This window comes from Heliangelus exortis, chromosome 3 (assembly GCF_036169615.1).
Source record: "Heliangelus exortis chromosome 3, bHelExo1.hap1, whole genome shotgun sequence".
In the NCBI taxonomy this organism is placed as follows: Eukaryota; Metazoa; Chordata; class Aves; order Apodiformes; family Trochilidae; genus Heliangelus; species Heliangelus exortis.
In genome coordinates, this window is record NC_092424.1 from 113,222,274 (window position 1) to 113,248,564 (window position 26,291).

The 26,291-nt window shown below is 46.4% G+C and overlaps 1 protein-coding gene across 8 annotated transcripts in view; it reads right to left on the reverse strand.

Annotated features, from left to right (window-relative positions):
* EXTL3 (exostosin like glycosyltransferase 3) overlaps window positions 1–26,291 on the reverse strand; it is a 155,426-nt gene that overhangs the window by 121,855 nt on the left and 7,280 nt on the right. For all 8 annotated transcript variants that reach the window (XM_071742251.1, XM_071742254.1, XM_071742247.1 and 5 more), the window contains exon 2: window positions 6,451–6,525. The gene's annotated coding sequence lies outside the window, so the exon portion shown is untranslated. The remainder of the gene's footprint in view (window positions 1–6,450; window positions 6,526–26,291) is intronic.

Genomic DNA, 26,291 nt, shown 5'->3' on the forward strand with positions numbered 1-26,291 from the left:
CACACTGGTTGTACTATTCAATCAATGTATTTAAAAAAAAAATAATAAAAAATAGATGCAGTGTTCCAATGCTGCCCAGGAAGAGCTGATCCCTCTTTCAGAGAGATCAATGTCTGGCACATTTACACCCTCTAAGGACAGCAGGGCCAAAAATAATGCTGACACCAACAGGAGAAACAGCCAATTTGGCTGTTCTTATCCCAACCTGATTGAAAATTACTCTCAATTTACTATCTTACTAAACTACATCTGAAACTGTTACAGTAGGCTGTCTGTGGGCTGGCAAGCTAGCTGTGTTGCAACTTCACAGAAGCATGCATAAAAAGGAGAAAGAATCATAATTATTTTTTTTTTTAATATATATATGTATGAAAAAGGCAAGAATGCAAAAACCCTCCCACCAGCAGCCCTTCACTTTGAAAGAAGCAGGGGTTGGGACACCCTGGGTAGTGACAGATGTCAGATCAACCTATGGTTTCTGGATGTATTTCCCTCCTTTTCTCCTCCTCCTCATGCCATAGAATCATAGAATTGGCTGGGTTGGAAGGGACCTCAGAGCTCATCAAGTCCAACCCTTGATCCACTAGTGCTGCAGTGGTGGATTAGGAGACTCTCAGCCAGTTTAAAGCCATCCTCCAGAAAATGCTTCAAGATATACCACCTGTTTGAACTGTTCCCCTCTGGAACTGGAGAATTTACACCACCTATAGTGAGAACATCTTATACCTGATATACCATCACTAACATTACTTTGAACAGCTCAGGCTTCATGACAAGTGTCGCGAAATAAGGTGACTTCTTACAAAGAGACTGGGAAATCTGCTACTGACATGCCTAGTCAGAGGAGGTTTGCAATAAAACCACTGCTACCATTAGTCCAGGATACAGCATGGTGGAATAAGAGATGTGCATCAGCTTTCTACCAGTTAGAAGGTTGTCTCTAGTGCAGCTGCTGAGGATCTTCATGATGTGAAGAAATGTGGATAAACTTCCCTTAACACCATAACCCATTGCTCCTGAATGATCTGTCACCACAACTGCTTAATTCTCTCATTTCAGAATGAAAGTTAAAACTAGCAGTCATTTTTAAATTACTGAATGACATTCTTTTCTTCCCTTTTGGTCAAGAAGAAGAGAAATACAAATGGTATTGAAGGTTTTAAACTTGAAATCCATGGCTCAGGGTATGCCATATGTGTCCCCTATCCAGGAGGACCCAACAGCTTGGATTCAGGACTGTGTGAGGCAGCTCAGTGTGCCCAGGGTGACATGTTTTAGCAGGTCAGGCTTTGGGGAGCTGGTGTTTTATTAGCTGGATGAATCTGTGCAATGAAATGCCAGCAGAGTTGTTGACAAACTTGCCTGGACACAGCAGCAATGACTTCTTCAGGAGAAAACTGCTCTGAGGACTTGGTCTGCACACACCTGGAGGTCTGATTTACACCACGGACTGGTGTAGGAGAGTTGCAGGGCTTTTGGCATGGCACTGGTACAGGAGAAATGGTCACCAGACCCTCATGGTGGTCAACATGGACCCCTTGAAAGAAGGGCTGGCTGAGGCAAACAGAAGCCAAGTCCTTTGGCTTCTCTGAATAGAAGAAAAGCCACCAGCAGGGCACCAACAAGCCTGAATGACTGTGGAGGTTCTTTGGTTTTAAAAAGCAGGAGGGAAGCACTGGGGAAGGTGGCAAAGAGGAAAAAGGAAGAAAATCCCAGTGGCAGGAATACTCACGGAGCTGGGAGGTGCGGGGGAGGATGCCCCAGGACTCAGGAGACAAAGCTCAGCACAGGGAAAGTCAAAGTCTGCTCTGGATGGTCCATGGAGCTCTGAGTCAGTCCTGAGGAAAACACCTAAGTGCTCCTCAGCTGAACAAGGGCTCAGGTTTCCCAGGATGCCCACAGGGCAGGACCTGTGGGAGCTCCTTGTGGGAGCAGTGATTCAGCTTAGGGCAGCACAGAAGCCACAGATATGAGTCAGGGCAGATCTACAAAACCACAGACCTGACACAGCCCCAGGCACCTCACGCTGCAGCCCTGAGCCTACAGCCCTGGACATGAAGCTCTTAATCATAGAATCATAGAACTGGCTGGGTTGGAAGGGACCTCAGAGCTCATCAAGTCCAACCCTTGATCCACTCCCCCCGTGGTTCCCAGCCCATGGCACTGAGTGCCACATCCAGGCTCTTTTGAAATATCTCCAGGGATGGAGAATCCACCCCTTCCCTGGGCAGCCCATTCCAATGCCTGAGCACCCTCTCCAGAAAGAAATTCTTTCTAATGTCCAACCTAAACCTCCCCTGGCACAACTTGAGACCTCTTGTGCCCTCTTGTCTTGCTGAGAGTTGCCTGGGAAAAGAGCCCAACCCCCCCCTGGCTCCAACCTCCTTTCAGGGAGTTGCAGAGAGTGATGAGGTCTCCCCTGAGCCTCCTCTTCTCCAGCCTCAACACCCCCAGCTCCCTCAGCCCTTCCTCACAGCACTTGTGCTGGATCCCTTCACAGCCTCCTTGCTCTTCTCTGGACCTGCTCCAGCACCTCAATCTCCTTCCTGAGCTGAGGGGCCCAGAACTGGACACAGGACTCAAGCTGTGGCCTCCCCAGGGCTGAGCACAGGGGCAGAATCCCTTCCCTGGACCTGCTGGCCACGCTCTTCCTGACACAGCCCAGGATGCCATTGGCCTTCTTGGCCACCTGGGCACACTGCTGGCTCATGCTGTATTCCAGTTCTACCTTTTGGAAGCACTAATAAAATAAATATGACTTAATGCAGAGTATGGGGGGGTGTGTCTTGCCCCACAGAACTGTTCTGGTTGGACAAGACCTTTAAGATCAGAGAGTCCAATCATTAACCTAACTCTACTGAGTCCAGGAGCTAAACCACATTCCTAAGCAGCACATCTCTACTTCTTTTAAACTTAAACCTCCAGGGATGATGATTCAGCCACCACCCTGGGCACCTTGTTCTAGTGTTTAATTACCCTTTCAGTGAAGAAGTTCATTCTAATATTCAATCTAAACCTCTCCTGGAACAACTTGAGGCTATTTGCTCTTGTCCTGCTGCTTGTTTTGAGGGAGAACCTTGCAGAACCAGTACCTGTTTGATGACACTGATTTATATTATCTAAATAAAACTAGTTCACTCTTATGATATCATTTTTGCTTTTAATCAATGGGGAGGGGGAGGTGGTTTAACATCCAGAGTGTTTCTTGTCCCCATTTAGAAGATGCAGTAATTTAGTTTCACAAAATTACTGCAGGATGGGAAGATCCAGCCCAGATCCTGGCTGACAGCTTTAGCACAAAGCTACACAAAGTCTGCCAGGGCTCCTTGTTAAATACAATACTGTTCTAGTGACTCAGTGTGCTGGAATGTATCAGCTTTATTCATAGCTTTTCTGATAAAATTTTTAGATTAGACACATAAACTTCCTCTTTTTTTGGAAAAAAAGACCACCTAAGTCTCTGGTTTATTATTATGTGGAGTCTATCAAATTCCTAGGTTCTCTTCTGGGTTTATGAATACAGGGAACTAAAGCAAAAGGACAGGCCCTCAAAAACCTGGTGGCTCTTTCAAGCTTTTAATAAGCAGGATGGGAAGAACATTTCAGAGGAGAAACAACAGATGTGCACTGTGACCAAAAATTCCTGTCCAAAGGGAAGAGGACAGAAGAGGATCAAAGGCACAGAACATCTTCTGTAATAACAGTTGAATTAATTAGGATATTTTAGTCTGAAAAAGAGGGAGATGGCAGGGACCTACAGAACCCAACCCAGCACAGAACTGGCAAACATGCAAACAACAATTCCCTAACCAGGAGCTTATTGCAATGAAGAGAGGGCTGCAGGTTCAGTTACCAAAAGGAGATGGCTCATCATGTGAAGTTAAACTTCAAAATGCCTGGTGACAGGACAGAGGCCAAGAGCACACTGTGGGTTCAGATAAGAGGCAAATAAATTGATGTGAGCTGAAAGCCATTGCTGTTGGCACTCCTGGAGCCAGGACAGACCCCTGGCCTCCCAGAGCTCAGGTTTTGTTTGCTGTGTCCCGATTTTTTCATGAGGCAGACAAGTCTGTAGCACCTTCTGAGAAGAACAGCAGCAAGAAGCAGGAATTCATCACCCCCCACTGCCCAGGCACCACAAATCCTCCCTGCAATACCCAACTAATTGCTCTTCCTTAGGCTTCTTAATTACAGTTGTGAGCAAAGTCCACACAAGCACACACACACACGCACACACACACACACACACACACACACACACACACACACATCTAAGCCTGGTGCTTGCACAGGAACCATCAGACCCACTCTCAATTTTGTGCAGATGATGCTACAGCCTCTTAGGAAGGGACCTGCAACACAACCTCCAGCAGTAGCTGGGCTTTGCTGCCAAGCCAGGAAGCCCCAGGCAATGCTTGCAGAGGAGTCTCCTGAAAGCATTTGTACATTCCAGCCACAGCCTGGCTGTTTAGGTATTTAGTGCCACAGAGACAGTCTTTGCATAAGAATGACTTGTTAAGGAGTGAAAACAGGTTATTTTCCCCTTTCTCTTCCCTGAAACAGGTTATTTTCCCCTTTCTCTTCCCTGGCAATCCCAGACTCTTGTTTCTAGCAACTCTTCTATTCCAGCTCTCTGCCAAGCACAGCCCTCCTCTCCACTATCTCCTACTGACCAGACTTCATACATTAATTTCTTGCTCTAACCACAGATCTCTGCCCTGTGAAGGGATTCCAAACCTGAAATCTTTGTCTCCTAGGTTCATCCTTCCAACCACCAGGCCCAAAAACGCACACACAGCTTCTGAAGGTCACTGCTGAGCCTGCTGCACGGGATGCCAGCAGTAAGAGCTGTTCTGCTGGCCAAATTATGCCCTCGGGGAAGCCTCTGCAGCCCCGTGGCCTTCTGTGGCTAGCACAGCTGTCAGGCTGCAGCTTCTATGTTCTAAAGATATGCAAGGGAGAAAGAGAATTCAATGGTATTGACTTCTTTCAGCTCCTGAAGTCAGCCAATCTGACTCTAAACACACGTTGGGATTAGATCTGTCAATTAAGACCACGGCACGATGGCACTTTTGGTCAATAACAGCATCATTTGTTCTTCACATGACCTCTCTGCTACTTCCAGTTTTATTATTCACCACTGGGTTTGTTACAGGAGCTGTGTGCCAGCTGAGAGGAGAGGCCCCACTGTGCTTGGCATAGAACAAAAGTAGGGTAAAAAGACTGCTCTGAATCCAACAAGCTAAATCAGTGCTGGAGTTAAGTAGGAACAGAACATCTGAACCAAGGACATCCTGCAGGTCAGAGAGAGAAGTTAAGATGCTACAAATAAATAATTTTTTTCCCCTTGTTGCACAGAAGCACAAGAATTCTCTGCCCTGTTCCCAGGCTGTACTTAAACCAACCTGCTGACACACTCCATCCTCCAAGTCTATTTATTTTGTCCTTGCCCCTTTGCTAATGAACACCCTCAGTGTTAAAATTCCTCATCCCATGGTATCCTTAGGGGAGTCACCAGCTGGGAGTGTTCCAATAAATTTAATTGAACAGTGGTCTGGGTCAGTCAGTGCAGCTCCCCCCCCTCACCTGCTGTGTCTGCACCTGCATTTTACACCCAGGAGCAGAGTGTCCTCTTCACTTGCAAATACCTACAGTGAGCAGTTAACTATTTCACTCTGGCTCTACCACTTCACCAGATGGGCCAAAATTTTCCAGTTCACCCCTGCTTACTAGCTAGGATCTCTGACAGCAGCAAGTTTAAAAACATTTGTAGACATCTCCTAAAGCACAGCCTGTTGGTACAGCCTATCACCATGCATGCAAGTTATTTTAATGTGTAAAAACTCCCCGTGAAATAACGATTTTCTCCTTTACTTTCAGAACAAAACTGTCATCCTTACCATGAACCAGGCAACACTTTCCAGTTCTTTTTTATTGCCCTTTCCAGCCCACAAGTCAAGCCAAGCCTCACTTGTCTGATTTCACAGCATGCTTTATGAGTGTCCACGTGTGCCCCTCATCCACCCTCCTCACTGAGTGCAACATCTGCACCAAGGCTGGAGTAGAGGAGGTGAAGCTTTGCTCTCCTGACCTTAGAGCTCCTCTTGCTCTGCAGCACAGGAAGCTGCACATGACACTACTAAATTATGTGGCAACACCTTCACTGGTGATTCCTCACAGCCCTGAGCAGGTCCAAGACATAACTGCATCAGTTCTCTGCTCTGCTGAAACGTGCCCACTACTGGCACTTGGATACAAAGAAAATTTATCACTTAGAATAAAAGGAGCTGGAGCCATCAACATCCACCTCTCCCAAAACAAGAGTTAAGCTAAGGGAGGTTGTTTTTCTAAGAAAATGTTGTCCAAAGCATCCAGACTTCATGCTGCTCCCCAGTGATCTCAGTTTTAAGAAGCACTACAGAAATACTCTTGAGATGTTAAGGTACTCACTGTACAAGATGATCAACTGGAAAACTGGAATCTGTCCCTCTTCTGTCCCCAGCTCACTACTCATTTGTCTGGAGCCTGTTAGAGAGGAAAAAAGTTGTAAATATAGACAAAAATGACACACACACACACAAAAAAATAATCAAGAAGTAGGCCAGCTGAGCAATGCACAATAGGCACAGACACCCCAGCACTGAGGTGAAGAAACAAAAGGTTGCAAAGCTCACAACAAAGTCTCTTAAGCAAATTCTGTGATGTTTGAAACAACTGGCACTGGCTGCCTCTGGAGGTTCTCAAGAAGGTCAGACCTGACCCAAAAGTAAAGCAAGATGCATTAATGTAAAAGACAGCAGCAACAGCTACACAAAACCAGTCACTGCAGAGGCAGAGATTCACACGTGCTGGTCACTAAAGTGCCAGCAATACAGATATTTTCCTCACTGGACAGAAGAACTACCTTGTCAAGACAAAGTCCTGAAGCACTAGATGGGATCTGATCTAGCACCAAAGAAGTTCCTTTTAACACATTTGTTGTTTCAACACAGTTTATCCCCTTACTAAGGAGCCACCCATCAACCAAAACCCATTAAGCAAAAGATTGTCCCCAGAATGATGTTGGGATGCAGAGAAAAGGAAAAGCCCTTGCTAGACATACATGTGAGTATACATCACACACAGACCAATTATGCTTCAGGGAGACATTAAATCCCCATTCAATTAATGGAGACACCTCTTAAGATAAGCATTAAATAATTCCCTACCATGTAGCAAGACAACTGGCTTCTTCACTAAAATGGATAGAAATAACTCCATATCTCTCTACCAACAAATTCCCAATCAAAACTTGCACTTAAAACTACAAGAGATGAGTAAGGAGGGATGAGGGCATGAATGTTACTACTGCAGTGCTATTGTAGCCTTATATTAAAGACTCCTCATCAAAAAATTAAATGAAATGGATGCCTGTCATGTTTATCAATAATGGAGCTAATGGTTTTTATGTAAATGCCATTACTTTCAGCCAGACCTGCAAGAGACTCAAGCCATACAGCCCCATCTCCCCCTGCAAGTGACTCCCCTCCAGGCAGCCAATCTAAATGCAAATTACAATCAAACAGCAAAACCAAGAGTTTTCTGAAAGATACTGAAAATGTAAAACCAGGGGCAAAGAATATGTGTTTGAGAACAACCCTCCTCTTCTGGGAAGACCTCCTGATCTCACATTGCTTTTTCCTCCTGAACATATATAAAAATGAAGTATAACTTGGTTCTTATTTGCAGCCAGATTATTTACCCATACAGCAAAGAGTATAATCTTCCATTCTATTGCCCTCGGTGTTAAAAAAGGGGTGGGGAAGCTTAGACAAGTTGTTTACTTCCAGAGATGTCATCCCCAGGAGAGGAGCATCCCAACAACAGCAAAGATATTCAGAGTGATTGAAAAGCCCCAGTTGGACTTGGCAGAATAAATGGCATTCTGTATTTTTAGGGGGAAATTTCTCCTTGGAATGGAGTTGTTTGTGTACTTGGAAGCAGCATGTGTTACCACAGGATGGTTATTAGGAAGCAGAGATACAAAACTGTTGTCACCATTCTTGTGCTTTTCTGAAGCTTTTCTGAAGAACATTTAAACCCCAACCCCTACCTGGAACATGTATGAGGTCAGGTGCTCTGTTGGCACTGATTAAAACACGGTATTAATTAATTAATTTGGAAAAAAAAACCCAAACCCTACTATTAGAAACTGCTCTGTTTTCTAGGTATGTTTTACACAGAGGAGAACCTAATGATCCAAACAGAGGCCAGAAATCTGAGAAGCTGACCACAGCACAAACCTGCAAGTGAGTCTCAGAGGGGACTTGCTCCACAAGCAGCTAAAATACCAAAATTGCCATTCCCAGGAGGAGCACCACATCCTCAGAGGGATGCAGCTAATTAACAACATAGCTACAGACAGGCTCGTTACACGGGTGAGGAGCTTCGTGCTTTGTATGTTTTGAAAGTGCATACTACAGGAATAGTCATAGAGCAGAACCTTAGTAATTAACACTAATAACCAAGAGACAACTTCTGCAAACAGCTGGGGTTTGGAAATTGGATACTGAGAGGGCAGGCAAAGCTGGGAAGGAGAGAGACAACATGGCCCATCGAGCATCTGGCTCCCTTCTTTGGAGATCAGAAGTTAAATAATTTTAAATTGTCCCTTAATATCTGTGAATGAACGTGCAGCCTGTAAATAAAGCACCTCTTAACTCTGCAAGGATAAGGCTGAGAGCCCTGGGGCTGTTGAGGCTGGAGAAGAGAAGGCTGAGAGGGGATCTTAAAAATCTCTAAATCTCTGAGGGTGGGTGTCAGGAGGAAGGGGCCAATCTCTTGTTGGGGGTGCCCAGGAAGAGGACAAGGAATAATGGGTTGGAGCTGGAACAGAGGAAGTTCCAGCTCAAGCTGAGGAGAAACTTGTGGAGTGTGAGGGTGAGGGAGCCCTGGCCCAGGCTGCCCAGAGAGGTTGTGGAGTCTCCTTCTCTGGAGCCTTTCCAAACCCCCCTGGATGTGTTCTGTGTGTCCTGCCCTGGGGGATCCTGCTGGGGCAGGGGGGTTGCACTGGGTGAGCTCTAAATGCCCCTCCCAACTCCTGGCATACAATGATTCTAAAGCCCTGCTAAATATGATGAGTAAGGTTTTACCACCTGTCTAAAGAGGTCACTAAATTAAAAAATACAACCCAGACTACCTTCCCTCAGATGCTTTTCCCATGGGCCAGCACTTAAGAGAAATCAAGCTTTTTTTTCAGCTGTTCCAGCATGGTTAAATAATTACATAGAATCATAGAATAATTTGGGTGGGAAGGGAGCTCTAAAGCTCCCCCAGTCCAACCCCTGCAGTATCAGGGACACCCTCACCCAGATCAGGGTGCTCAGAGCCTCCTCAAGCCTCACCTTGAACATCTCCAGGGATGAGGCCCCAACCCCCTCCCTGGGCACCCTGTGCCATTGTTCCACTGCCCTCATGGGACACAACTTGTTCCTCACATCCAATCTAAAGCTGCTCTTCTCTAATTTAAACCCATTGCCCCTCATCCTATCCCTCCAGGCCCTTGCACACAGTCCCTCTCCACCCTTCCTGTAGCCCCTTCAGATACTGGAAGGTCACTCTTAGGTCTCCCCAGGGCCTTCTCTTCTCCAGGCTGAACAACCCCAGAATGTAAACTCACAGACCTCTTGTTTTACAGACCAAATCTCAGGCTTTTCAATTCTGGATCACAACTTGGAATTGTTAAGGTTTCCTTCTTCTCCTTCTCTCCCTCTGTATAAGAAAGAAGGTGAAGCAAGTCCTGGTGTGAAGCCACACTATGGTCTTCTCTAGAGAAAGGAGACCAACTTAGAGAGTCAGCACACTGACCACACACAGGATCAACCTGTGAGCAGTGAAAAAAAGAAAAAAAAAAGAAGCCCTTCCAAAACAAGCACATTTTTTTTCCTTTTCCCTTACTGGGACATTTCAGCAAGGCAGTTCACAGCACAAGCCTGCAAACAGATGTCATAGAATCATAGAATTGGCTGGGTTGGAAGGGACCTGAGAGATCATCAAGTCCAACCCTTGATCCACTCCCCCCGTGGTTCCCAGCCCATGGCACTGAGTGCCACATCCAGGCTCTTTTGAAATAGCTCCAGGGATGGAGAATCCACCCCTTCCCTGGGCAGCCCATTCCAATGCCTGAGCACCCTCTCCAGAAAGAAATTCTTTCTCATGTCCAACCTAAACCTCCCCTGGCACAACTTGAGACCTCTTGTGCCCTCTTGTCTTGCTGAGAGTTGCCTGGGAAAAGAGCCCAACCCCCCCCTGGCTCCAACCTCCTTTCAGGGAGTTGCAGAGAGTGATGAGGTCTCCCCTGAGCCTCCTCTTCTCCAGCCTCAACACCCCCAGCTCCCTCAGCCCTTCCTCACAGGATCTGTCCTGGCAGACAGTGAGTGGCAGTGCCGGGACACACAAGCGTTGGGACACGGCTTCAGCTCAGGGAGAGGACTCTGCCACTCCAGAAAAATCACTGTGCAACCTCCCAGTGGTGCCTGGGTGACAGTGCCACTCAGCCACAAGGGATTTCACACCCAGCCACCATGTGCAAGCATAATCTGATTTAGCAGCCGTAGCCTGACTTCAGCTGTCAAACCACAACCACGGTACATTTGCTGCTCGTGGTGTGCTTGCAAACCAGAGCTGCTCCTCTAGGAAAGCTTTTTCCTCACAGAGCCAAAAGGTTCAAAATCAGGAAGCTTGCTCCAAATCAGAAATGTGTATTGTAGCTGGGGGCCCAGCAGTGCCACATGCACCCCTGCTGCCTTTCAAACACTCCTGCACACAATGTCAACCCCTGACTTAGCCAAGAAGTTGGGTGCCAGCAATAGATTTCCCTTCAGCTGGCAGCAGCTTCCAACCATCCCTTGAATTCTGCAAAGGGAAGGAGCAAAACTGGAAACATTTCCCCTTGCAAACAGCTTTCTAATGGCCCCTGCTCTCAGCTGTGCAGCTCAAGGTGATGCTAAGCTTCCTCAGCACTGTAGTTTTGATTTTTGCTTTTTCTCTCCCAAAACGCTTTCCATCCTCAGGCTCAGCCCGTGCCTTCCCCTCCTAAAGCTCAGGGCTTTCCAAGAGTTCAGGTTTCTGCACAGTGAATTGGGCTGCTGAGCAGCCTTTTCTTCCTGCCTTTTGTGAGAGGCTTCACACTATGATGAATGTGTAGAAATGCAAAGCAGAAGTCCATAGAAAAAGCAGCTAGTGTGTGAGGTGGTCTTGTCTTAAAAAGAAGAGAGGCAGGAATGACTTTCTGCCTCATTAAAGAGCCCCACTCTGCATTTTTATTAGATTTGTTTAGACACTAATTTTTGCTTTTTAAAAAACAAACAAAAAAAACCACCATAAAAATAAAACCAGTTATATTCATAATTTATGGCCTTGGAGCAGTCACATGGATATAAATGAAAATAGGCACATCACAGTCTCTAAACACAGGCATGGAAATGACTTTGTGTGCACATGATATAGAAAATTTCAGGTAATCCCAATGCATGCAAAGGGGTGACAGGAGGCAGCTACTGCAGGGCTGTCTCCTGTCCCCATTCTCTTGCCTCAGACACACCTGAGCCTATCACAGATGCTACAGAAGACAGCAAAGGGCAGGAAGAGTGACTCCTGCTTGCTCCTGATGAACACAGACTCACAAACCCTTTCTGTGCTTCTTCCTAGAGAAAAGGAACTGCCTGCTTTCCACATTGCCTGCAGGCAAAAGGTCCAACTAAAGCTGAACTCTGCAGGATATTGTCCCAAAGGCACCTCAGAGCTTGCTTGAGCACTGCTTGGAAACATCAACACTGGACTCAGCCCTGGGGAGGCCACAGCTTGAGTCCTGTGTCCAGTTCTGGGCCCCTCAGCTCAGGAAGGAGCTTGAGGTGCTGGAGCAGGTCCAGAGAAGAGCAAGGAGGCTGTGAAGGGATCCAGCACAAGTCCTGTGAGGAAGGGCTGAGGGAGCTGGGGGTGTTGAGGCTGGAGAAGAGGAGGCTCAGGGGAGACCTCATCACTCTCTGCAACTCCCTGAAAGGAGGTTGGAGCCAGGGGGGGGTTGGGCTCTTTTCCCAGGCAACTCTCAGCAAGACAAGAGGGCACAAGAGGTCTCAAGTTGTGCCAGGGGAGGTTTAGGTTGGACATGAGAAAGAATTTCTTTCTGGAGAGGGTGATCAGGCATTGGAATGGGCTGCCCAGGGAAGGGGTGGATTCTCCATCCCTGGAGATATTTCAAAAGAGCCTGGATGTGGCACTCAGTGCCATGGGCTGGGAACCACGGGGGGAGTGGAGCAAGGGTTGGACTTGATGAGCTCTGAGGTCCCTTCCAACCCAGCCCATTCTATGATTCTATGACTTCTCACCACTGCCTTGTGCCAGGATCTCACCACCCCTCACAGTCATTTCTCCAGTGTTTGCATTTCTGTTTTTGGCTTCATTGCACAGTTTGAGAGTGAGCAAGCTGTCCAGTGCAGTGAAAAGGTACTCGTGCTATACTCATTTATAGTGGAGAAACTGAGGCATGAAGAGGCACCTTCTGCCTAAATTAATTTCCTATCTCAGAGGAAAAACCCAACCATCAGCCTCTTCCCCACCAACTGTCTCCTAGGGCAGTGCTGCAGCTCAGCATCCCCTCAGACAGCTTCTTCCTTGTGCTGTAGCCTCTGTCCTGCAAGAAACGTGCAGCTCCAAGAGAAAAAACTTCTTGCAAAAGCAAAAGTCAATGTATATAATCCTGGCTTGCACAAAACAGGAATTACTGATGTAAATTATACCTCCCTACTTTAAGAGCAATGATAAATTATGGCAAATAATATCCATGGACACTTGAACTGAACAAAACAAGGAGGCACACCCAGAGCAAGCATGCCTCCCAACCACTAAAAACACATTTCTATGCTGTACGTGGGCAGCAACTGCTGTCCAGAATATTTTAACAGCATAAACTGTTGTACTTGCTGTACAAGGAAAAAAAAAAAAAAAAAAAGAAAAAGAAAACAAATCCCGAAATACTACAACATAAAAAAAACCCAAACCTGAATAAATTCCTCCTCGTGGTCAAAGCCAGAACATAAACAAGCAATATAATTATTTCCCCACTAGAAGGAAAATAAACCTAAGAACACAGCTACAGGAAGAAACAAGCCTCCAAAACTGGATTGGCAAAATAGTTCAGGGGCTTCTGTGTAGGTCCACAATATCTCAGCAAAACTTGGGAAGAGCAGAAACCACAGGTGAGCCAACTTCAGGGCTGACACTTGCTGCAGAGCCCACAGCACCCCTTCCTCTGCCCCCTTCCCCACCTCAGCACTAGCTGGATAAAAAAACAACACAAATCACCTCTGCCTCCATTTCAAGTACTGGCTCCATTTTTGCCCCCAGGATGGCCTCCACTGAGGCAGTGTCCAGGAGTAGAGCCTGCAGTAGCAGGTACCCTAACTACTGCACATCCTTCTGCACCTAATCTTGTTTCAGCTTGCCTAAGTTTACCCCTTTTTGGGGTGGCTTCTGCTACAAGCAGGAAGAAAAACACTTCCCTGCCTTTTGCATGGAGCACAAAGCAGCTGAACCCCACCAGGGAATGCTGCTCCACCCACCTGCCCGGAGATGCTCATCCATGAGAAGTACACATCATCCCCTTCATCCCAAGGGGTGCATCCAGCCCAAGTTCCCCAGCTGGGATAACACTGGACCCAAAATCCTTGAAGGCTGCAGGCAAACAAACTTTCAGCAGGAGCAGAACCAGGCTCTCACCCCACTGTGTCTCCTCCAGCTAGAGGAAGCACAGCTCGGACACGCTCGCCCTTCGTGGACACGTAAAAGCACTTCAAGGAGAATTTTTTTCCCCTCCCTTCACTTTGTTTTAAAAGGCTGAAGAATTTCCTCTGTGAATGCTCCCAGTTGTGGCTCACGCTGAGTTATTTTTAAAAGCACAGAATCAGATTTTTCAAGACCCTGAATGAGAAAATGCAGAGCTTTTATTAAGCAATAATAGCCCGGACAATGGGCACAATTTCCCAAGGGTCTGAACACCGCAGCTGACAATGAGCTTTATTCCTCCACAAAAACCCCTTCACGGGCCTGGAGGGTTTGCTTTGTGTGATCCAGGCTGAAGTTAGAGAGTTAAACCAGAAAGCCCTGTGGTAATTTTCAGTGTGATTTCCTCAACCAGTGCACATCTGATCAGAGAGACAAAAACCACTGGGAAAAGACCCTTTGCACCACTTCATTCCCTCCTTTGCCAGTGCAGTGAGAGCTCTCTGAGCTTGCTACCAGGACATCACCCCATCCAGCTGGACCTTTTTCTTGCCACTCTTTCCAGGATCAGGAGAGTGAAACAGAGCTCTTCAACATTCTCCACTGATATTTGAACCATCACACAATGAGTCTCACTAAAATGGCCAGAAATAGGGTTTAGAATTCAAGACCTGCTACCACGTGGTAGCTGCAGTGACCACATCAGCTCTTCCTTCCAAAAAGGAGGAAGTTGCAACTATGAGGAGCTTGGACAGTCTCCAAAAGTAGCCAGCACCCAAGGTTTGGCCTTGTGTAAACCACTTGTCATCCATTAAGGGGTTGTAGTTGGCCACAACCAATTACCAGCACACCTAAACTAGCTGGGCTGGCTCTCTGTAGAGCACTTTGGAGCACATAAAACTTGATTGGTTCAAGATGCCTACTTAGGAAAAGATGAATTTGCTACAGAAATGGTTGTTTTTCTCTGCTGACTGTAAAGAATACATCAGAAAAAGACAAAAAAAATAGGGAAAAGAAATAACTACATCTGTACAGAAGAGTCCCAACCTAAATGCCACCCACTCAAATGCTGCTCTCACCTAACACAGTAAAAAGCCCAACACCATAATTCCATTAGCTCTTTAAACCAAAAGCAGAGTATTCCCACCCTCCCATCATCTCTCCAGCATCCATCTCCCAAGCAAAAAAACCTAACCTTGCAAGCAAAAGAGAGTTTAAATTCAATCCCATCACTTCCTAGTCTGGTCTACCACAGAGCCAGGAGAAAGAGACCACAGGACCTCTTTTTTTTGCAGCTTACCACAACTTCAAAGGGTTGGAAAACATTTCCTAATCTTCTGCATATCTGTCAGTCAGTCTGTAACCAAGAAAGCTCATGCCCAAAAGGAGAAAATACCCTTCAGAAATACCTGCACCACTCCTGGTGCTGGCGCACACTCACCAGAACAACCACCACAAACTGCAGCTCTGATACCTGCACCTGCAGCACTTCCTTCCCCCCTTCCACTACTCAGAGCTACAGACACTGGGAAACAGTTTGTCTACACTTCCTAAAGGAGAGATGGAAAAGGTGTTTAGAGGATTTAATTAAAAACATGCTTCATGCCCTTCCATTTTCCAGCCTTGCCTGCAAAATTTGAAAGAACACCAATAGCCTGTATCATCCTTTGTCTTTTTTACTGTAAACCTCAGACTCTTGACCCAATGTAATCCCTCAACTTGGCTTAAAATGCTGCTGCAAAATTATGAATGATCTGCTTGTCTGTAAAATGTCTCTTATATGTGCAAGCAACTTATGTCCAGAAAAGCATGCAGAACCATAGAATGGTTTGGGTTAGAAGGAACCTTCAAGATCATAAAGATCCAATCCCCTGCCATGGTCAGGGACACCTCTCATCCAGCCCAGGCTGCTCCAAGCCCCATCCAACCTGGGCTGAGACACTGCCAGGGATAGGGCAGCCACAGCTTCCTTGGGCAACCTGTTCCAGTGTCTCACCACCCTCAAATTAAAGAATTTTTTCCTCATGTCCAACCTAAATCTCCCCTCTTCAGGTTTTCACCCATCCCCCCATTCCCCCTCCCAGCACAGAGGACATCGTCATTCAGAGAATTCACAGGAGCGCTTTTTGTGCGGCAACATCTGTAAATCAAAGCATATTATTTTCCACCCTCATAATCAAGAGATTTGCTGGATTATCTAGAGATCTGTCTGATGGGGACAGACAAAGCTGTTGAACCTCGTGCAGCTGCCTGAAAGGCACACTCAGGCAAAGAGCTGACTCGTGACAGTGAACAACAACCGCGGCCCTTTCGGCGCTCGCTTCCAATTAGCAAAACTCTGGGTGCGAGGAGGAGAGAGCCCATCACAGCACCAGGAGTGGCCACAGGTGACAAAAATCCCTGCCAGAAGCTGCTGGTTGGCAGACAAGCCACCGTCCCCTTTCCACGAAGTGAGGATCAGAGGCAGACTGCAGTCAGGGCTTCATCTGCAGTCACCGAGAAGCCAGGGAGACTGGAACATCGTTAGGGAGACAGACAGCAGAACTGCAAAAGGCAGCCTTGACAACCAGCCATTAACCAGCTGGATTTCAAGGCCAGATTCCAAAGTGCTCCTCAGCATCCAAACACCTCATCCCCCTCTACTCTGCTCGAGTGAGACCTCACCTAGGGTACTGCATCCTGTTCTGGGCTCCCCAGTTGAAGAAGGACAGGGATTTACTTGAGAGGGTACAACCGAGGGCTGCGAGGATGATGAAGGGACTGGAACATCATTTATGAAGAACTGAGGGACCTGGGGCTGTTTAGTCTGGAGAGGAGAAGACTGAGAAGGGATTAATTAATGTGTATAAATATATGAGGAACAACCTCTTCTCACTTGTGTCTTGTGATAAGACAAGGGGCAATGGATTCAAGACAGAGCACAAGGAGTTCCACCTCAACACATGAGGAACAACCTCTTCTCACTTGTGTCTTGTGATAAGACAAGGGGCAATGGATTCAAGACAGAGCACAGGGAGTTCCACCTCAACACAAGGAAGAATTTCTTTACTGTAAGGGTTACAGAGCCCTGGAACAGCCTCCCCAGAGAGGTTGTGGAGTCTCCTTCTCTGGAGACTTTCAGGACCCCTCTGGATGCATTTCTGCATCCTGCCCTAGTTTTGGTCCTGCTCTGGCAGGGGGTTGGACTCGAGGATCTTCAGAGGTGCCTTCCAACCCCTGATATTCTGTGATTCTCTGACACACCATTAGCAGAAGAACTGGGTATATCAGCTGGCTGAACAACTAATCTACCCCGTTGCTAAAAGTACCAGCAAACAGGTCAGTCACACATACCCTGCACCATGCACAGCCCTCCAATGGGGAACAGTCACACATCATCACTCCTGCACCTGGGAAAATGGTTTGAGAGGTTCCTCATGGTCCCAAATCCATTTGCCAAATGACACTTCCATTTGGTGGTGGCTCAGGGGAAGGCAAATTGCAGCCCACCTTGCTCCTGAGAAGCCTTTTCACTACCAAATCATGTTCTGCAACAAGTAATTCACTCCAATATGTGTAGAAGCAAAAATGCCCCTCAGCATTAATAGCAATTCTAGATCTGAGTAATCTTATTTTTCTTTAGATTAGGGAAACTTTATTATACAACTCTACAAATTATTATACAGCTCTACAATTATTATACAACTCTACAAATTACTTAAATCAGGCAAAGAAAGCTCACAATTCCTTTCCTACTCCAGCTATCATGCCTGCCTAGGACAGTACACACAACACAACCAAATACAGATGTTACCTTTCATAGCACTATAACAGCTTTTTATTTGCCAACAGAGGATCCAAGCATGAACCTCAAAAGCCTGTGCAAAAGATGCTCCAGTATTTGGAATAACCAGTGACTGGAAAGTTATTCCAGGTACTTTAAGGGACACCAATTTCCAGAGTGGCAGCTGGCAGCATCTTTGGAAGGATTCAGGAGTGAATTGTATTGAGCCTTCGCTGTCATCATTGACCTTTACAGTAATACAATAAATATTTTAGCATATAATGAATTTGCTGCATTACATTTGCTCTCTGGGCTACTGAAGATCAGCTCGGAATTGATCCACTGTAGGCATAAAGCTCCCACAAAGCTAAAAGCTACAATGGAGATCTTACTGCCTGTATCAAAACTGCAGCAAAAAGGTGGGGGAGTGAAGAGAGAAAAAAAAAAAAAACAAAAAAAAACCCCAAAACCAAACCAACTCACCATTTACATAAACTTCCACCAGATTCACAGTATCAGCAGTGGGATGCAGGATCTCAAGCAGAAGTGGTCCTGAAGCTGTATCACAATTTTTTTGAATCCCCAAATTCATTTAAACCAGCAACAAGCCTCTCAAAAACAGCCTCAACCCTCCACAAGCTTCCCAGGAGCTTGAAGGACAGGCACAGTACCTCTGAAACATCAGGGAAGTTGCATGTTTTAGCTCCACTTCTGCCATCAGCTCTCTGGAATAATTGGTGTGACCTCAGACACCTCTCTGCATCTCCATTTCTGTCTGCTTGGAGGTGTCAGTGTTTTCTCATTTTGCAACAGCATCCCAAAAACACATGGAGTTGTCCATATCTCCTCAACCCAAGGAAAGAAGATGCCATGGACTCTTTGTATCTACTCTGAGCTCTGCAGAGAGCAAATCATCCACAGAATATATGAAGCCAGCAGAGACCAGCACTGTGTCTGCTGATCTATGCCAAAACCTCAGCCAGCCAGATTGTATCTTTTTTTGGTTTTCTTCTTCTTTTTTGATCTCATTTTCAACAATTAAAAAAAAAAAAAAAAAAATCATCCCAGGGGTATGGCAACGGACCAGAACACAGACGATCATTTCAAGGCATCTGTAATAGCACATAATTAACAACTACTCTTCAATTTTGTCTTATGACCTCACTCATTAGGAAGAGTTTTTATCACCCTCAAATAACATCTTGACAAACACTCCCCCCCACGTCTCCACCAAGTCTTTCCTTACTGCCACCACAAGCCTGAGGCTTCTTTCCTCCCCCTGAGATGGAGGCAAGGTAAGATCTTAATTCCCTCTACCATCTGCAATGGAACTGTGTAGACACACGTGCCAAACAAACAGGAATTACACCATTAGTTTCAGCTTAGGCAGCTCATGCTACAGACTCATTCAATATTTGACAGATATTTAGTAAGGACTCCAGGGGAACAGCTAAGGATGAGAGGGACAGGAGGACACAGTGCTTGGGATCTGGGGGACAAACACCAGATAACCACAACAAAGGGGCTGAGGGAACAGAAGGACCAGTGTCAGGGAATGGTGGGGGCTGGAAGGGACCTCTGCAGCTCATCTAATCAAACACCCTGCCAGAGCAGGATTACCTAGAGCAGGTCACACAGGAACATGTCCAGGAGGGCTCTGAATGTCACCAGAGAAGGAGACCCCACCACCTCTCTGGGCAGCCTGGGCCAGGGCTCTCTTCCCCTCACAGCAATGAAGTTTTTCCTTATTTTCCAGTTGCACCTCCTGTGTCCCAGTTGGTGACCACTGCCCCTTCTCCTCTCACTGGACACCACTGAAAAGACTCTGGTCCCATCCTCCTGACACCACCCTTTAGATATTTAGAAGTCTCTGTGAGCTCCCCCCTCAGTCTCCTCCAGGCTGAACATTCCCAGCTCCCTCAGCCTTTCCTCATGGGGCAGCAGCTCCTGTCCCATCACCATCTCAGTGCCTCTGGGATGGACTCTCTCCAGGAGTTCCTTGTCCTTCATGAACTGGGGAGCCCAGAACTGGATCCAGAATTCCAGCTGGGGCCTCAGCAGGGCAGAGCAGAGGCCCAGGAGAACCTCCCTTGACCTGCTGGCCGTGCTCTTCTTGATGCAACCCAGGATGCCATTGGCCTTCTTGGCCACCAGGACACATTTCTAGCTCATGGGCATCCTCTTGTCCTCCCAGGTCTTTTTCCAGAGAGCTCCTCTCCTGCAGGTCAGCCCCAAGCTGTACTGCCACATGGGGTTGCTCCTCCCTACTCTTGCCATTGAGGAACATCCAAGGCTGAGAGGTGATCCTACAGCTCCTGGTTCCACAGGGATACAAAGGAAGCACTGAAGGCCACATCCCCAGGGAGCTGCCCTGAAGCAAAGGATGGAAGACACAAGATGGAACCTCCTGGGAGGAGTTCTGGGCTGGGATTGTAATTCCTCAGATGCAGTACTCCAAGTTTGCCCCTGTTGAATTTCATTAGGTTTCTCCCTGCCCAACTCTCCAGCCTGTCCAGGTGACAATGAATGGCACCACAGCCTTCTGGGCTGCCAGCCACTCCTCCCACTTCTGTGTCTCCTGAGATTATAGAATAATTTGGGTGGGAAGGGAGCTCTAAAGCTCCCCCAGTCCAACCCCTGCAGTATCAGGGACGTCCTCACCCAGATCAGGGTGCTCAGAGCCTCCTCAAGCCTCACCTTGAACATCTCCAGGGATGAGGCCTCAACCCCCTCCCTGGGCACCCTGTGCCATTGTTCCACTGCCCTCATGGGACACAACTTGTTCCTCACATCCAATCTAAAGCTGCTCTTCTCTAATTTAAACCCATTGCCCCTCATCCTATCCCTCCAGGCCCTTGCACACAGTCCCTCTCCCCCCTTCCTGTAGCCCCTTCAGACACTGGAAGGTCACTCTTAGGTCTCCCCACAACCTTCTTTTCTCCAGGCTGAACAAGATGAGTCCACCAAACCAGGACTGCTTCACGAGGAACATCCAGAACAGCACCATATGTGAGGGAGATCTTTCAGAGGGGCAGGGCTGCCCAGGCAATCAGACAAAAGTCCTGTTGTCTGAACCAGTCCACAAGTTCTCAGCTCATCCCCATCTCTGCTAGCTATAGGGCAGTACAGCTCACACAGGGAGCTCCAGCTCAATCCAGCCTCCATCACAAAACTGCATCTCACAGCAGTTCTCAAGAGCAGTTCGTGTTTTCTGGTGTCCTCACAGCTGTGCTGCAGCTGGCAGAGAATGAGGAAATTCTGAGGAAAAGGATTTATGTGAAAATAATGCCACAGAGGAGGAAGTCAAGTCAGCGAGCAGAGCATGAATAAAATAATAACAAACAGAACAGACCAAGCACAACTTCACCAAACATTGCAACATGGCCCAACTACTCTTACTTTTAGTTTTTCAAGAGAAATCATGGGAAAAAAATTCAGACACCACCAATTGCTGGAGAGTCTCTCAGCTTCCCACCCCCTTCTGCAATTTTTCTAAGCTTCTGAAATTCAGTTGTTTCAAACAAGCAAATCCCAGCAGATAATGATGCTGTGAGCCAGCAATGTCTCCTCACAGATGTGATCTCTCCCAAAGTGATGTTTTCCTGAGCAACATCTCCAGCCCGAGCGCAGCGTCAGCGCTCCTCACTCCGAGCTTTCTGCCAGCACTGTTTAAAGGAAGAAAAACTGCTGAACCCACCCAGCATGCCAAGTTGGTTAATGACATAGCAATGAAATAGGTTTGCCCCAGATTGTGTCAGCTTTCATATGAAGCATGCTCGAAGTTAGAAGGCTGACATTTTTTGCCCTTTACGACAAAAAACAGCTAGAGGAGATGGAAGGAATTCCTTTCACTGCAACTTGAATTTCTCCTTATAGCACAGATCCTATGAGGAGAGGCTGAGGGAGCTGGGGGTGTTGAGGCTGGAGAAGAGGAGGCTCAGGGGAGACCTCATCACTCTCTCCAACTCCCTGAAAGGAGGTTGGAGCCAGGGGGGGGTTGGGCTCTTTTCCCAGGCAACTCTCAGCAAGACAAGAGGGCACAAGAGGTCTCAAGTTGTGCCAGGGGAGGTTTAGGTTGGACATGAGAAAGAATTTCTTTCTGGAGAGGGTGCTCAGGCATTGGAATGGGCTGCCCAGGGAAGGGGTGGATTCTCCATCCCTGGAGATATTTCAAAAGAGCCTGGATGTGGCACTCAGTGCCATGGGCTGGGAACCACGGGGGGAGTGGATCAAGGGTTGGACTTGATGAGCTCTGAGGTCCCTTCCAACCCAGACAATTCTATGATTCTATGATCTTCCTCCCACCTCCACCATCACACTCTTAACCCCACTGCATGTGCTGGTTCATCCTGCTAGTTGACAAAGTTCTTTACTCACACAAGCCCTTGGAAATGGTGCCAAGATTGAAGACTAAAGGAATAGGTCAGTAAAAAAATAACCAGTGGGAAAAAAAAAAAAAAAAAAGGGTTGATACAAATATCCACAACCAACCACAGTAAGTCCCCTCCTGTCAGCACACATGAAGTATCACAGGGGTCAGAGCTACCACCAGCAGAGAAAGATGCTCATGAAATTCAAAGCTACCTGTGTGAAAACTACGTTTTCCTTGTTTTGTACATAACTGTCTGGAAGAGGAGAGGCCAGATACTCAATAAACAGTCCATGTGCAAACCCAAACCAGCTGCAGAGCAGGGAGACTTCCACCCAGCAGAATTCCTGGGATCTTGCAGGGAGCTAACCTTGCTGGGCATAAGGAAAGAGTCTGCAGACACACAAGATCCAAATTTAAAAGACCCTGGGTAGCAGTGCTGCAGCTCACTGAAGAGATGGTTTGGGGTTTAAATTCAGTAAAACTTAAAAACAGAAAGATACATGTCAAGGTTTATAGCAACAAAAGGTTTATAGCAACATTTCCTCTGGCCCCTGGGCAAATTCTTTGGGTACAGAAGTTGAAGGAAACCACACCAACAGCAGTGGACACACATCCATATTCTGTGTTTGAAAGCACAAAGAACAAAGCTCTGCTGAATTTGGGAATTAGAAAGCCTGATAGATTTAACTCTGATTTATCCCCTAGTATACTGGCCACTGTTCAAACATGGAGCTTGGCCATTACATCATCTGTTTGCAGGTTTTTTTTTTTTCCTTGTGTTTTGGTTTTTTGTGTTTTTTTTTAAGCTAAACCATTCTTCTGTTCACAGCTTGAGGAACCTCGTTCATTCCTAACAGACTCAACGAGATGAAGGGGTGGATCAAACTCTGTGCAGGAGCCCTAAACTGCTTTGCAAGTTCAAACAGCAGAAGATCTTATCTGGAATTCAGCAGGAAACACAGAGTGCCCTTCGGGTCTGTCTATTCAGATTGCAGGATGAAAAGCCCACTTTTTCAAGTTAGGATGTGCAAAACCCAGCCTGATTAGGGAGCTGAAATCACACACACTTCTGCTCATCCAGCTCCAGCTCAAGGTGGATCTAAGGAGACGTGGTTGGGTTCCATTTGATTCCTCAACTCGTATCTATCACATACACAAATAACTCTGGTATTTCAGTCCTCCTGGAATGGACCAGACCAAGAGGCAGAGAAGGACCAGCTGCAAACTGAGCTAGTGGAGATAATTTTTGGAGACACAGATCTCTGTCAGTGCAATTTTTTTTTTAGAAACTTGTGAGAACCCTAATTTTGCAGCACCTGCTTTTTGTCATTGGTTTCACAGAGCTTGCTTTGTGCAGCTGAAGGACGAGGCTCTCCAAGGACAGCTTCAGAAAGCACCCACTGCAATGGGCTCTCATGTGAAAACTCAAACACAGAGTTGATCTAAGAGGTTTCACACAATCTGGTTTTCTGACCCTTCAATCTGGAGAGTTGTCAGATTTGAAGAGGAAAGAGGAAGAGGTATTTTGAAAGAGTAAAAGGAGGAACCACTGGTCTGATCCCCACAACAGCAGGTTTCACACAGACACTACTCGTGTGGGATGAGGCAAACAGTGACCACAATCCAGTGACACCAAGGAACAAGGTCTCACAAGATATTTTTTTTTTTGAAAGGAAAAAAAAAGGATTTTTTTTCACATCACCTCTTAAGATGAAAAAAAACCCAAACAAACCCAAAAAAACAAACCAAAACTCCAAACTACATCCAACAGCAATCCACAGCCCTTTAACCATCATTCACCTATTATATTAAATGATATTAAAAATTAAATAAAATTATTATGAAATAACACCAAGGACAAGCAATCCTGGCTTAAGAAGACAAACAAACAAAAAAAAAAAACCAACTAAAATCCCCAAAGTCTCAGGAAACTCCACATGTAGAAGTCCTGTTAAAGACAGCTTAACCTTTAAAAAAGCCAGAACTGTAATGCACACACTAGACTAGTCTTTGCTGTCAGAATGTAATTAAAAAAAAAACAAAACAACTCAATTTTGCTCTGTATTGAGATAGCCAGGAGCTGATCTGGGAGAAAATCAAGCAAACAATTTTCCTCTCTGAGCTTTCAAAAGGTCACTGCAAACAATTACTAAAATGCAATACTGAAAACAACCCACACCAATTCTTTTTTTTTTTCTCTCTCCTATTTAACAAGACACCTCTACTGCTCTAGTTATTACTTGGAAAGAGTGATAATCCCAAGGATCCTAGAGCCAGTTAAATAATTACATGAATAACAAGGAACCATTAAGACAGCATTTCAAAGTAAGTAGGCTACACTGCTGTTTGGTTCCTCTTCGTTTTTTGCATAATGCAGTTCCCAAAACAGATCTCATCTGCCCTTAAACTGGGGCTGGAATGAAGACATTCCTTCCCATGGATGGGGAATAAGGAAGATTATTAATTTCTCACAGCAGACAAGCAGCAGATATAGTCAGAAGGCCTCAGAATACAAAGTCAGGCAATAAAAAGAAGCACCAAAGTCTGAAAAGATTTGTACTGTTACCACGTGTCTTTCCAGCTGTCTCCCTGCCAAGCTGCCTTTAAAACGGGGCATTTGCTTCTTTCAGAACAACTCCAGTCCCCATTAAGAGGAACTGCATGTGTCAGCACAAACCTCAGCTTCACCCAGCAGCATGCAGGAGCTGAAAAATGAGCATCCTATTCCAGTGACCTTCATAGTCATATACAACAGGGAGCTACTCTTGTCCATTCAGCACCTCCATTTATAACAAGTCCCCCCTTGCTTCATTAAATTACCCTCCTTGGTCCTGAGCAGACTCTAGATTTGCAATAAAGATAAGAGTGCTGGAGCAGACCTCTGACACAGCACAGCAGCTCTGTCACTGTCCCACTGCCTGTTCTACACGTCCCCAAGCCTTGCAATGCTCAGCCATCCCCTCCAGCAGCAGATGCACAGCAAACCCCACTTCTTGCTTCTCCTCCTGAGCAACAGGAACAGGCCAGCTCCTACACAGCCTTGGGGAAACAAAACTCAGAGTACCAGAGCTGGATAAAAACAGAGATACCCCCTGCCAAGAGAGTGGGTCCCCTTCCTATGTAGGATTCCCATCTCACCTCTGGGGAGAAGCAAGTTGGGCTTGAGGCAGGAACATCCTTATGCAGGATCATGGAGACAGTGAACTGACACTAAGAAAAAAATGAGAGAAAAGGTGTCTAGCAGCCTCCCCCCAAATTCTACTCCTAAGGAAACCACTCACCTCCCCCCTCAAAATACCCTCAAGCAGTTGGATTATCAAACTAAATGACCAAGGCATCATAGAAATGACAGGGACTGCAGAGATGAGAGAGGCAAAGGGACCGTGGCCATCCCCTCTAGCAGAAAGCTATGGCATCAGCTCAACCCTGTCATGAATCCCAGATCCAAAGGTTGGTGTCAACAGGTAGTGGGCAGTACCTCTGCATCACAGCAGCACTGCCACACACACACTCAGATGCTATGGAAACGCTCACCTCCATTTCCTACAGATTTATAAGGCAGGGGAAGGCAAGAGAAGAGCCCAGGTTCAATGTCCTCCCTCCCCAAAAGGCTCCACATAAACACACAAACAGACAGGAGTTAACACAGGACTCCCTCAAGAGGCACCCAAACAGTTTTTGGTAAACAGGCTAAAAATAGGTACAGGGACAGCAAAGTGTCCAAGCAAGACACCCCTGCAAAGCAGCATTGAGCTGGCAAGAAATACTGGCAATGCTGCTGCTGCTTTCATCAGTTTTAAGGGGAGGAAATTCACTTTGGTTCCTTTTATAATTTCTACTCTATTACATTTGTCAAACAGCTGCCACTTTCTGTCCCAGATAGAGCTGCTTTCAGTGGTAACCAAAGGATCACCGTGCTGGCACATGTATTATAGATCAGAGATGCATATTAAAACAGACTCCAGATCTATCTGGAGATTACATGTCACTCCTTCCAAGTCAGTGGAATTATACAGAGGAGCAAGTTGGTGCAAAGCCTGAGTTGTACTTGTACAAACTACTCCAGAAGATGCTCTGGGCCTTGCTGCTTGAGCAATGTCATCCAAAACACCAGTGACTGATGCAAAAAAAAAAAAAAAAAAAAATCTTGTTCCCTGACACATCCTTTGACAAGGAAGAAATAATTGTACTGCCTGGCCTTTCTAATCAAAATCATCATTGTCTTGGCAATGGAAAAGTCATTTCCAGGGAAAGAGCAGGGCTGATTCCTGAGGGGCTGGGGGCAAATTAGCTTCTGTACAAAGGCCTTGAGATACCTGCCAGCTCCAGCTCAATCTTTACTCCTAACTAACTACACCCTTGGGACACTTGCAAGCAAAAGGCTTGGTGCTATTCATC